Raw genomic sequence first — 13,350 nt, 5'->3', positions numbered from 1 at the left:
AGGTCTTTAATCCACTTGGACGTGTGTTTCGTGCACAATGATAAATATGGGTCTATTTGTATTTTTCTACATGTAGCCATCCAGTTAGACCAGCACCATTTGTTGAAGATGCTATCTTTTTCTCATTGTATGGATTTGGCTTCCTTGTCATAAATCAAATGCCATAGGTGTGTGGGTTTATTTCTGGATCTTCTATTCCATTCCATTGATCAACCAGCCTGTTTCCATGCCAGTACTATGCTGTTTTTATTACTGTTGCTCTATAATACAGCTTGAGATCTGGGATGGAGATTCCTCCAGAAGATCTTTTATTGTACAGGATTGTTTTTTTTTAGCAATTCTGGGTTTTATGTTTCTCTATGTGAAGTTGAGAATTGATCTTTCAAGGCCTGTAAAGAGTTGTCTTGGAATTATGATGAGAATTGCACTGGATCTGTAAATTGTCTTTGGTAAGATGGCCATTTTCACTATGTTGATTCTCCTGATCCACAAACCTGGGAGATCTTTCCATTTTCTGATATGTTCTTCACTTGGATTAAAGTTGTGTATCACCATCCCTGTCTTTAAATGTGAATCTCTATTAAAATTGCAGCCCTAAGACTTGGATCTTTTGGCAACTGAGCATCTTAGGTCTCCCTCCTACAAAAATAGGAATAGCATGGCCTCTGTATGGGTTCTGTAGTCAGCCAGAGCTACGTTACCATCATCCCTGGATGGTCACTGCTCTAGTGAAAAGGCACCTGCAGCTGAGTGGTAGGAGGAAAAGGCCATGTGTACAAGTAAGTTAAAAACAATTTAAACTTATTAAATTCAATTTAATATTCCTTTTTTCTGGGGTGAGAAAATGTGTGTAAGATATTTTAGACTGGGCTAATTAAAATAGTCTAAAAGGTTTTTTGGCCCAGATGAGCTTGAAGACCATCTGGGAAAATAAATCAAAATTAGCAGTTGTCCCTCTACCAGTAGGTGCCCTGCTGGTCCCCCCACCCTCTGACTCTGATGCACATGTGATTGTGTCGCTGAAGGGCACTGCTTTTGTATTAGATCCATCCTCTGAGCTGACCAATAGGCACTGACCGGGTATTAGTGATCAACAGTGAACTTGGCTTAAGAAATGCCGCCCGGATTGCTCCTTCCTTCTCAACAGTAAATGCAGACATGAAGGCTGTACTGTATGTCTACTGGACATTTTCATAGTTACCCTGTTAATAAAGCCTAAGGACTTTTGTGCAGGTTCAATTGAAACCAACATCCTACAATGCGTAAGGCTGCCCAGTTTTGTTTTGTTTTTTTCCTTTCCTGATTGCCTTCCCAATGGCTCAGGACAAGATGGAGACTTACCTCACACTCTTTGTTAGAGACTGAGCCACTGCAGTGTCCATTCAAAGGGTGAACTGAAAGTAAACTCTCATTCACTGTTACTTTTCTGTAGATTCTACAGCAAGACTGTTTAGTAAAGTATGTTCTTTAGTCCTGTCCTTAAATCGTGATATAGTGTATCAATTTAATACAGCAGGGTTACATTCTTACTTTCGCAGAATGACCTCAGTTGACTTGCATCCAGTCTTGATGTTCACTTAGTGTAGAAAGTCGAGGAATTCCATGCATAGTTGGATAACAAAAAAACAGTAATCGTGATAGCCTGGATTGTTTTCTGTGTTATCTAGGCAACTACATCAGAATCGTGTGTTTATTCATGGGTGACTTTTGATGCTGGTACCTCATCACCATAGCAACAGATTGCATTCTTGGTTTCTACTAAATACTTTCAGAACTACAAGGACATGGGAGTTTTCTTGTCGAGAATATTTGGGGTTTGTTGTTTTGTTTTGCTTTTGTGAAGTACAAAAATGGATTTTGTCAGAGCTGCAATATTCAGAACCACCATCTCACTGACTGTGTTGAAACAGGCAAAGCTATTAAAACTGCTGGTAAGACTTACCACTGCCCTCCCTTTGTGGTGACTAAAAATAAATGCTATGCTGCTACCTGGCTCCTAGAAAATGGGAAAGTGGAGTATGTTTTAGCTTTGGAGTATTTGTATATAAAGTTTAATGATGTAAACACATGCTTTTCTATTCTACTTCTTCATTTAATTCCCCAATGGATATAGCTAAAATAAGAAAATAAGCATTTTCAAGGAATGCTAATGGTGTTATTCTATACCTCGTGTGTGTGTGTGTGTGTGTGTGTGTGTGTGTGTGTGTGTGTGTGTGTGTGTGTCTGTGCACGTGAGCATCCCGTGGTGAGATGAGATCACTGGTGGTCCTCCTCTCATGATTCCACTCTCTACCTCAGTGTTTCTCAACTTTCCTGATGCTGTGACCTTTAATACAGTTCCTCGTGTTATGGTGACCCCAACCATAAAATTATTTTGTTGCTACTTCATAACATTGCTACTGTTACGAATCGTAATGAAAATATTTGATATGCTGGATATTTGACATGTGATCTCAAAGGGGTCGTAGCTTACAGGTTTAGGCAAAAGCAGGGTCTCTTACCAAGTCTTGAGCTTAAACATTTTTCCCAACCAGGCTCAAGGCTGGCAAGCCGCAGCAATCCTCCTGCCTTCATCCACCAGTGTTGGGGTTCTAGGCAAGCACTGGCACTCTTGGCTTTTCACGTGGGTGTTAGGAATCCGAACTCAGGTCCTCAAGCTCGTGCAGCAAATGCTCTTATCCACTAAGCCATCTCTTCAGCCCCGGACTGTATATTTTTCAACAATAATTTCTTTATTCTTTGTTTTTTTTTAAGCAGGCCATTTTGCATTGTGTATAAAAGGGATGAGTCATATTTTTATATTTAAACATCACACTGCTCCAATAAAAAATGTTATTTAAGAAAGACACAACTTAGGACTGGTGAGATGGCTTGGTGAGTTAAGGCAATATTAACAACCTGAAAACTCAAGTTTCTTCAGGACATGGCAGAAGGAGGAAAACCAAGCCCAAGTTATCTCTTTCCTCTCTACACATTTACCATAGAATAAGCCATCCAGCCACCCCACACATAAAGCAAGTTAGGGAGCGAGTATAACTAAAGTGTACATACAAGCTTATATACATGGCCATCTACTCTTTAATTACTGAGCAGGTGGCTTCGTCCCTCTTGTCTAACTTAGACTTTGGATTCTTTTTTCCAGAGAAATTCATTTAAAGTGGGTCATCTCGATGGTGACTCATACTGCAGCCAAAACATGTAACGGTAGGCCTGTACAAGCCTCCATCATTAGCTTTGTCACATCCTGCTTTGTCGAGGTTCCCTGTGCCACTCTGGGATGCTGCCCCTGCTATGCTGTGCACAAATATCAGTCTCATGAGTGCCTGGCTCAGTCCTCTTTCAACGTTCCCTCTCTGGTGACACCTTCCCTGACGAACTGTCCTCTTCAGATATCAGAGGCATCTCAAGTTGGTCACATACTCCTGGGTCGCCACCACCCAGCTAAGTGCTTAGGGCACACATTTGGTGTTTTCCCCAGGCTGGTCTCAAGCTCCTGGGCTGAGGTGGTCTTCCTGTACGATCCTCCTCGAAGCTAGCACTTACAGGCATGTGTGAGTCACTGCGCCTGGGTTTTCTCTCTTCTTTTCTCCAGGAGGGGAAACTGAAGTGACTTTAAGTGTGATGGCTTTGTTGAGTAGTGTGAGAAAATTGTGGACATGAGCCAGTCCAGACAACGTTATAAAATAGATGATTGCTGGGGTTTCCTTCGTATGATTGCATTTGGGACTAACATCTAGGCAAATAGAAATGTATTGTGGGATTTTGGGGCACTTTAAGACTACCACTACAACTCATGTGTAGTGAGTATCACTATCTATTGATATCAAGGAGCTAAAAAATTAGTATTTTCCTACATACTCACTACTGAATATTTATGTAATATTATTACAAGGGCTGCTGGATGCTTTTTCTAAGCTCATAGTGAGAGTCCTTTGTCCCTCATATCCAACTTGCAAGGCCCTCTTGGTGGAGATGCCTCCCTTTGCTTGAGAGCCATAGTTTCAAATGATAGAAATGTCACCAGGTTTTACACAGTAGAGTCTTAGATACTGTCACGCCTACTAGATTTAGTTTGCTATTGGTTATCCGTGTCATTGCTCTTGTTTGTAATTGCAGTGGAGAAGGGTCCCCTGTTGCACAAAACCTTAATGCATCCTGCTTGGCACCCTCAGACCCACTCAGATCTGGCAGGTCCTGAGCATCCCTCTTAGGCACTTCTCTGTACCCAACACCATCAGGGGACATATAGTTTTGATATGTAGCAAGAATTGAATTAGAGAAGCTATGGAATAATATTTGAAGACTTCAAATTGGTGGGCTTTGGTAAAAAAAGGTAGAGGCCAAAGAATGAGGAAGAAACATAGTTGGGACAAATAAAAGGACAGTGGAAGGATTTGCATGGTGCCTTGCTTGGTGCCATTGGTGTCCGTAGCAGCTCTGTGCCGTGGTGTCTAATCAGCTACTGGGAGAAGCTTAATATCTTTTAAGGAGCTCTCCACTAAAGGCAGAAATATGGGTATTGTTTTTAAATGGGTATAATTTATATATCCTCATAGAGAACCTTTCAGTGTAATTATGTGGTTTTTAATATGTTCACAAAAGTTGACAACAATTGCCAGTATCTAATTCTAAGACAGTGTGTGTGTGTGTGTGTGTGTGTGTGTGTGTGTGTGTGTGTGTGTGTGTGTGTGATCTTAGTGTAAGATATCTCTGGGGTAAAAAATAGAGTTCTTTGGATATACGCCAAGGAGTGGTGTATCTGGGTCATATGGTGGATCTATTTCTAGCTTTTTTTTTCCTTTTGGCGACACCACAGTGATTTCCATAGTGGCTGTACCCATTTGTGGCCCCACCAACAGTGCCTGGAGTTCCTCTCAATCCCCATAACCTTGCTAACACTTACTGTCTTGCTTTTTTATGTTAGCCATTCTGACTAGGGTAAAAATACATTCTTGTTGTAGCTTTAATTTGCATTTCTCTTGTGGCTAAGGATAGTGAACATTAAAAAAAATACATTCCTTAGCCACTTGTACTTTCTCTTCTGAGGATGCTCTTCAGAGGCATGGCCCACTGTTTAGCTGGGCTGTTTGCTTTCTTAGTGTTAGCTGTGTGAGTTATGTGTCCGTCCATGCCATGCCCACCACCAAGGCTCATAACAGCCTCTGCTATGGAGGATAGGGCAGAGTAAGTGTAAGAACCCAAGGTCAGGAGGACTGCAGCCACACACTGTCTTCTGAACATGACAGGACACTGTCCTCATGAACCCTCAGCAGCTGTGCTTCCCCGCATACAACCAAGCCAGTCAGCATTCCAGCCTGGAAGGCGGGGGACTCATGGCTGAGGAGCCATTGACAGTGTTGACAGTTGGTGGCTGCTGGTTTTCTTCAAGGGCATGGCTTCTGATAGCTCAACCAGGTGCCAGTGGATGGCCCCACACCTATGAGCATAAGGTCAATACAAACTGGACTCGGTGGGTTACCTAAGATAAAACAAACACACAGGTTTTGGGTGGAGTGGCTAGGAAGGCAGGGGTGGACATAGGAAAAGTTAGGGAGGAATATAATCAAAATACAATGTATGAGATTCTCAAAGAATTGTAAAAATGTTTTTTAAAAGGTACCTCATACTAGCAATAACTTCTCACTCCTGCCTTACCTTAGTCCTCAGCAACCTTGATGCCTCCTTTCTATATAGATTTTCTGTTCTGGACATTTCTATGAGAGAGTATGCTATGCACAGTCTTTTGGGTTTGGCTTCTTTCGCTTAGCCTATGTTTTCAAGATACATCTGGGTAGGCTAAATTAGGAAACAGTTCTGGTCCTGCTCTCCTTCCTCCACTTTCTACCTCTCTCTCTCTTCCTCTCTTGCTGTCTATTTCCCTATCTCTGTATCTTTTTGTTTCTCTCTGGGGTGCCCCTCTCACTTCCCTGCTCTCCCATGCTCATACAAGAAACCTCTCTGTATAAGAAAAAGAAAAAGAAAAGAAACAGTTCTGGGTCAAAAATCAGATGAGACTTCTTGCTGCTTCATGCTGTGGGGAGTTGTATGGAGTGAAATGGTTGCCATGACGGGACCGAGCCTAAAGTTCGGTCACAGTGGAGGACTTCAAGAGTGCCCCAGTCACTGCTAGGTTTGTTAAGTTGAGGACCAAGAGAAAGAGCTTGGAAACCAAAGAGCTTCTCGGCACGATAGTGTGTTTGGTGGGGTCTGAGCTGCACTGAGTCGTGGCTCAGGGAGGAGAGTGTCAAGACTAGCTTGGATGACATCACAAAACAGCGGCAGAAGTAACTGAGTGTCTCTCTGTTCATGGCGGCCAAGAAATGCAGTGGGCCTGGGAAAGTCCTTGGCCAGAAAGCAGTGGTCATAAAGGGTGGGGTCTTGTGGTTGTGGTATGGCTATGGGAGAGCCGCTCCTTCTGTTGGCTGCGCTGCTGGCCTCCTTCGCATGTTAGAGACAGAGTTGAGCGTCACACTCTCACACGACAGGGGCACGGTCGGCCTCGGAGGGTACGGCGCAAGTACATCTGTGGGTAACCTACAGCCAAATACCCAGTGGGACTGAGCACTCACAGCTGAGTGCCAGCTCTAACAGACCATCTTCATCACCTTCTGCTGGCAGAATATAAGTGATCAGAAGACAAGGACTTCTTGATGCTGCTCCCCTCCTCCTGGGAATTGGAAGCCGGGCCTCACACGTGCTAGCCAATCACTGCACCATTGACCTATACTCCATTGTCCTCAACTCACTTATTTTTATAGCTAAGCCCTCATTACCACTGCCTGATTTGTGGTCAACTCCATAACATGTACCTTGTATATGTTATGTATGTTTCTTCTTGTAGGTTTCAGTAGTCAGGAAAAGTCACTCTCCTTTCATTTAGACAAAAGAATGGAAACATATTTGTCAGTAGTCATTCATTTACAAACTCAGTACACTTGGTGCTGGGCTAAGGGTCCTGCTCAGTGGATTAGAATGGGTGCTGCCAAACAGAACATCCTACGACAGTACAATGTCGTGGTAGGTGAGGGATGCCACTCTTGTTTTTACCAATTTTCATACATCGTGTCCAACATCCTAGTCCTACGTATTCTTAGGCAATGTGAAGCAACAGGCTCACAGTCCAAGAGGTGGATGCGTTGATGCCAAAAAAAATGCTATGGAAGCTAAAGAGATAGGCTCTGATACTGAAGGTTACAGGGGAGACATCCAAAGACAGGAGGGAGCATGAAAGTGAAGTTTAAAAACAAAATAGACATCCATATGGGTGTGTATGTGTGCAAGTGTATATATGTGCATGTTTGTTTATGTGTGTGTTATGCATATGTGTTTGCACATGCATGTTTATGCATGTGATGTGTGTAGGTATGTATGTGTTTGTTCATATGTGCATGTGTGTATGTATACATGAATATATGTTTGTATGTGTATATGTATGTATATGTATGTGTGTTTATATGTTATATGTTTGTTTATGTATGCATGTGTATATGTTTATGTATATGTTTGTATGTATTTATGAGTTGCTTATATGTGTGTTTGTGGGTGTGTATTGTGTGTATATGTATATGTGTGTGTTTTCATGTATTTATGAGTTGCTTATATGTGTGTTTGTGGGTGTATATTGTATGTATATGTGTATATGTATATATTTATGTGTGTTTGCACATATATATATGTTGCTTATGTGTGTTTGTGGGTGTATATGTGTGTATATGTATTTATGTGCATGTGTGTCTACATGTGTATGTGTATATATTTATGAGTGTGTATGTATGCATGTGTTATATGTTTATGTGTATGTATCTGTATGTTTTATTTCAGTGATAAAGTTCATATGTAATATGTGCAAGGCCTTGACTTTGCTCCCTATCATCACACAATAATAATAATGATAAAGAGACAGAACAGAGAATGTTCACACCAAGCAACAGATATGATATCTGAAACCACCATGGCATTAAAATTATTATAGTGGCCAGGCGCTGTGGCGCACGCCTTTAATCCCGGCACTCGGGAGGCAGAGGCAAGCAGATTGCTGTGAGTTTGAGGCCAGCCTAGTCTACAAAGCAAGTCCAGGACAGCCAAGGATACACAGAGAAACCTTGTCTCGAAAAAACAAAAACAAACAAACAAAACAAAACAAAACTCCAAAACTTTATAATGAAGGTTCAAGAAAAGGTATATGACTCAGTAGGGTTAGCATGTGACTCACTGAAATATAACCATATAGAAATAGCACTTGGGATAAATATTTATTAGAAAACATTAGAAAAATATTTATTATACAGTGTGCACTGTTAGAAGAACTTTAATATTTATCATTTCTATTAGTTACAAAAATTGTAATTATAATTCTCATTTTACAGAGACAAAACTGAGGTCAGAATTCAAGTGAAGCTTACTGGATTTTAGAGGCCAGTCTCTTCCTCTCAACATTTCCCAGTTTAAAAAGTTGCCCAGCTCAGCTGGGGACAGCTGCCTGGACCATGTCCTTCCATCGTTTGTTTGACATTAGCAGTTTTCTGTTGGTTCGTGTCTCTGATTCCACACTGGGAATGGTTTCTGGCTCAGTGGCAGGTATTATAAGACAGTGTATTACCCTAACAGAGCAGTCCAGGCAGTCAGGTTTTAGAAATAACTCTATTGATACTCCCTTCCTTATCTGTATATTTATAGAACTTGCAGCCTTTTGTGCCCTAAAATAGAGTAGTTAAGGAATTACTCAGTTGTATCAGATGACCTGGTCTACGCATCCCCAAATTTGAATAGGCTCCTGTGACCATGATGACGGAGAATCCCGACTTCTGCATGATGAGGAACGGTTTGTTATTTGAGCTCCTCCACATGCTAACTCAAAGGTCATGACCCTGCTCCTCATGTCTTTCATTCTTCTTATGCTTTCCTAAGAGCACGGCATAGCAACTGCTGGAGGCTCTGCGTTTTACCTTGGGGACCCCGGCCTTCACACCTGACTGGCTGCACAGTCAGGCCATCAAGTACAAGTAGACTGAGTACTCAGTGTCGGAAACACTTGGAACCAGAAGTGCTTGAGGTTTCGGAGTCTGGTGGCTTAAAAATTTGTTTTCTATATTGGAGCGTTTGCATTTAGTGCTGCGTGTCAGTGCTAAAAATGTTTCTGACATTAGGCTTTTGAATTAAGGATGCTAAGACCTGTGGCCATCCTGGCTGCTACACTTGTGTTCTGTGTCAGGGCTCTAGTTCTGCTTGTTTGTTTTCAGACACAAGAAAGCCTCACTTGCTATCATTTGCTCAATTTTCCTAAAAGACCATCTGACAGTTCTAGTAAGATATATTTAGCATTTATGTTTTCCAGGCTTTGGGACTATGAAGCTGTCTACAGAGCAGGCACACTTGGCTGAGGCAGGGCCGAGATGAAAGAAAGGGCTCTTCGGTGCCTTTGAAGTAGGAGATCATGTTGTCTGCAAGCAGAGACAATTTGACTTCTTCATTTCCTATTTGCATTTCTTTTGCTTCTATATCTTTTCTTACTGTTCTAGCTAAGCGTTTGAGAACTATATTGAATAAGAGTGGAGAATGATGGGGAAGGATTGTGGTGTGTGTGTGTGTGTGTGCGCGTGCGTGTATGTGTGTGTGTGTGTGTGTGTGTGAGAGAGACAGAGAGAGAGAGAGAGACAGAGACAGAGAGACAGAGAGATAGAGAGACAGGGACAGAGAGACAGAGACAGAGACAGAGAGACAGACAGAGACAGACAGAGAGATAAAACTAGAAAGAAAATCATGAGTGGGGAAGAAGAAGTCTTAAAGGAAGGGAAGAAAAAGGGAGAATGACAGAATTCGTGTGACATTAAAACAGAAGGTGATCTATGATGGCCGGCTGGATCATAGGATGGGAGCAGGGTATATGGAAAGACAGTGAAGGAGAGGAGGAAATGAACCATGGATGAATATGTGTGTTACTATGTGCACAAAGTTAGAGCAGCTGGCAGGGTGGGTGGGTGAAGTGCGTAGCTAGGAAAGCTTGGCCTTAGGTGTTGCAGAGATGGTAGATCTAGCCCAGGGGGAAAAGGCAGCCTGTGTGAGGCACGGATGAGAAGATGGCTCAGCTAATGTAGAAAACACCACTTAAGCTGTGTTAGGCTCCCGCAGGCAGCTTTAAAAGCCACTTCCCTAAGGATTCTGCTGCCACTGCTCTGCAGTGTGGGCTGTTCTCAGGATGCTTAGTTTCCAGGCGACCTCCCGTGCCCATCCATGTTTAAAGACGATTACTAGACCCTTTGTGCAATGAATGTGATCCTCAGACTAACAGAGGCAGCCTCACCTGGATGGCTGTTTAAACATTAATGTCACCCCATGCTTAGCAAATTTGAACTTGTATTTTCATAAGGTTGCCGGTGCTCCTCACGTACATGGGAGCTTGAGACACTTTAGACGAAGGATGGGACAGGAAAGGGCCATATTACCTAATCCTATTTTCTCAGCTTGTCTGCTAACTGGGAAAGGGTGTATATATATATATATACACACACACACACACACACACACAAATATTACTCTGTTTTGTGTGGGTGGCTTGAGGGAGAAAGCTAGGAAGCAGCAGTCAGAAACTTGGTCCTGGAGAGATGGCTCAGTGGTGTTAAGAGCACTGGCTGCTCTTCCAAAGGAGCTGGGTTCAATCCCTAACACCCACATGGCATCTCACAACTGTCTGTAACTCACACACTCACACAAACATGCAGGCAGGAAAACACCAATGCACATGAAATAAAAATAAATTAATTAATAAAAAAATACTTGGGCTTGTATTGAGGATCCCTTGAACAGTTTTAACCAATAGCTCTATCTGAGGGCTGTCACGACTTGCAGCTGATGCTGACGGCCCTACTTGACCTCTGCAGACGTGCTGTGGCATGTGTGTCACATAGAAATAAATGCATTAAAAAATGTTTGTGAACCAAATAGTGGTTGAGAATGGAGTTGCGTTTTGGATAAAGGTGCTATATGCATGGGAGACACAGTAGGGAAAGTGCCAGCAATGGCCACGTGAGAGAGGGGCCCAGCTGAGGGCCCTGATCTTCAGCTGAGTTGTGGGACAAGGGGTGAGATTCAGTTGTAGAGCACAGACCCAATGTGTATGAGGTCCTGGCTTCAGTACCCCCAAATCTAAATGGCACTTCAGCACAGTTGCCCAGTTATTTGAGACAATGCTAAGAAGAAATGATAAAGATTTCTTTCCGCTGGCCCTTCTGTAGACAATCACGTAACATTTTGTGTTGTTTTGTTTTATCCTTAGATGGCATTTTCTATGAGTAGGAAGAGTTTCTGAGGATTAAAACCTCCTTGGCACAAATAAAGTCATAAACATCCAGCTCCCATTTGCATGGTCCCTAGTTCCTGGTGGGTGGGAGCATCTGACTTGAGGGCTATTGGTGATTTCAAAGGAGAAAGGAAAACAATGCCGGTCATCATGTGGTAATGGGCAGTTGAGGAATTTGAGCAAGGGAGAGGTTAAAAGTCCAAGTATGAAAGGCTTGCTGTTTGGGGTACTTGAAGACACATTTTAGCAGCAACAGCATTCTCAGGGGAACCCACACATTCCAGAAGATTGTTGGTGTGGGGAAAATGTTGAAAGTATTAGTATGATAATTTTTTCTTCAATGCCAGGATCGTGAAATTACACTTTTTCTTTCATAAACTACCCAAGAGATCTTTCACTAATTCTTTTACTTTCATTTCCTAAATCTTTTAATAATTCAATAAGCATTTAAAAATTATTTTTTATTTTAAACAGTAATTTGCTGTTTTATTTATTAACAAGTTAGAGTTTATTGTTTCTTATTTAACAGATGATACATGAACCATTTCTTATTCTTCTTTCTCTGTCCAAGGCTTTTAACTTTTGGTAAATATGTACAAATTATATAAAAATAATAATGATAGTCTTGGGGGACTTGTTGTTTTGTGAAAGGGAGTTCTCAGGGAGCTCTGAGTAGAATATAATCAATTTAAAGAATCTTCCATATGCTTTTTAGTTTTTTCCAAGTCTGTTGATGTTTCTAATAAAAAAATAGAACAATGAGGTTCAGAACTAAGGAATCTTCAAAATCTTAAACTTAAAGCTTAAACTACACAATGCATTTAAATACAATACCAAAACAGATATTTATGTATCCAGTAAATATTAGGGGTTTTTTTGGTGTGTGTGTGTGTGTGTGTGTGTGTGTGTGTGTGTGTGTGTGTGTGTGTGTGTGTGCTTTCAGCCATTCACTTCAAGCAGGTTTCTAAGAATTAGAAAAGAATAGAATTTTAAAAAGTGCTCCCATCTTCTGCCTTTGGATATGCTGCCCATTTCCCTGGGCACCTTTTCCCATCTTACCATTTAGCATGTGTGTTGAACCATTTCCTTCACGGCAGTGACGGAAGCTCCTGTTGGTGTCTGTGGTGAAGAGTGTCACCAGCCATCTGGATGTGACCCCTGAGATGTTCAAACGGAGAGGCTCTGGTTTATGGACAGTACAGTGAAGTTAAAAATGTGTCACCGTTTCATTGAAATTCAATCGTGACACCCTAATTTCATGCCTTTTCTTGCAGCTACGTATGGGTTCTGAAAGTTGAGATACAGAATGGTCAGTGACCTCAGGGATGCTTGGGAGGGGCAGAGATTGCTTATATTTTAGTCTGTTGTGATATTAGACATCCTGGTGAAGAGAGACTCAGTTCATGCCCTACTGGGAACGTAGCCTGGAGCCCGTGAAGAGCGAAAGTGCTTTGGCAAGGCTGTCAGCTCTTCTCTAAAAAAAGGATTCGCTTAATGGACCAATCAGTAGTTTATACTGTTAAAGAAATTTTTATGGTATAATAATGAACATTTATAACAGAGCAAAACCAAGTCATTTCCTAACATTAGCCTCTCTGCCAACGGAGGTCATAAAAATGGTTAACGCAGATGAGGTTGCCTTCTGTTGTGCAGTGCTAATAGGAAATGGATCGTTGTGGTTTATGGGGTACTTGGCCATTTTGGCTCATGATAAATGGCTGACTTCAAGTGACATTCCTTCCCTGACTGCCACTATTCATCACCTGAAAGAGTGGAAAACCCAAACATGAAGTTGATTTTGAAGTTGTCGAGTGTTTCGCTGTGGTGTAAATCCACCATAAGCCAATGTTTTAATTGACATAGGAAGAAACGGTATGAATGAAAACACTTGTGAGGGTTTTGTGCCCCTCTTTCCTTTTGTTCAAAAGCCAGTTTCATAGCACTGGTGTTACCCTGCCCTGACTTCTGTTGCCTCTTCTTGCCCCTCCCCCTCTCCAAACATTCTCTGGTTTTGAAGACTCCCTAGATTGTATCTTAGCAGACACTTTGATGCC

At 41.9% G+C, this 13,350-nt stretch overlaps 1 protein-coding gene across 6 annotated transcripts in view; it reads left to right on the top strand.

Moving 5' to 3' along the window:
- Positions 1–13,350, top strand: part of GREB1L (GREB1 like retinoic acid receptor coactivator) — a 216,828-nt gene that overhangs the window by 40,035 nt on the left and 163,443 nt on the right. The window lies entirely within an intron of this gene.

Source organism: Acomys minous (genome assembly GCF_964271855.1).
Source record: "Acomys minous genome assembly, chromosome: 4".
Classification (NCBI taxonomy): domain Eukaryota; kingdom Metazoa; phylum Chordata; class Mammalia; order Rodentia; family Muridae; genus Acomys; species Acomys minous.
The sequence above is the reverse complement of the archived record's forward strand: the minus strand, read 5'-3'. Positions and strand labels throughout refer to the sequence as shown.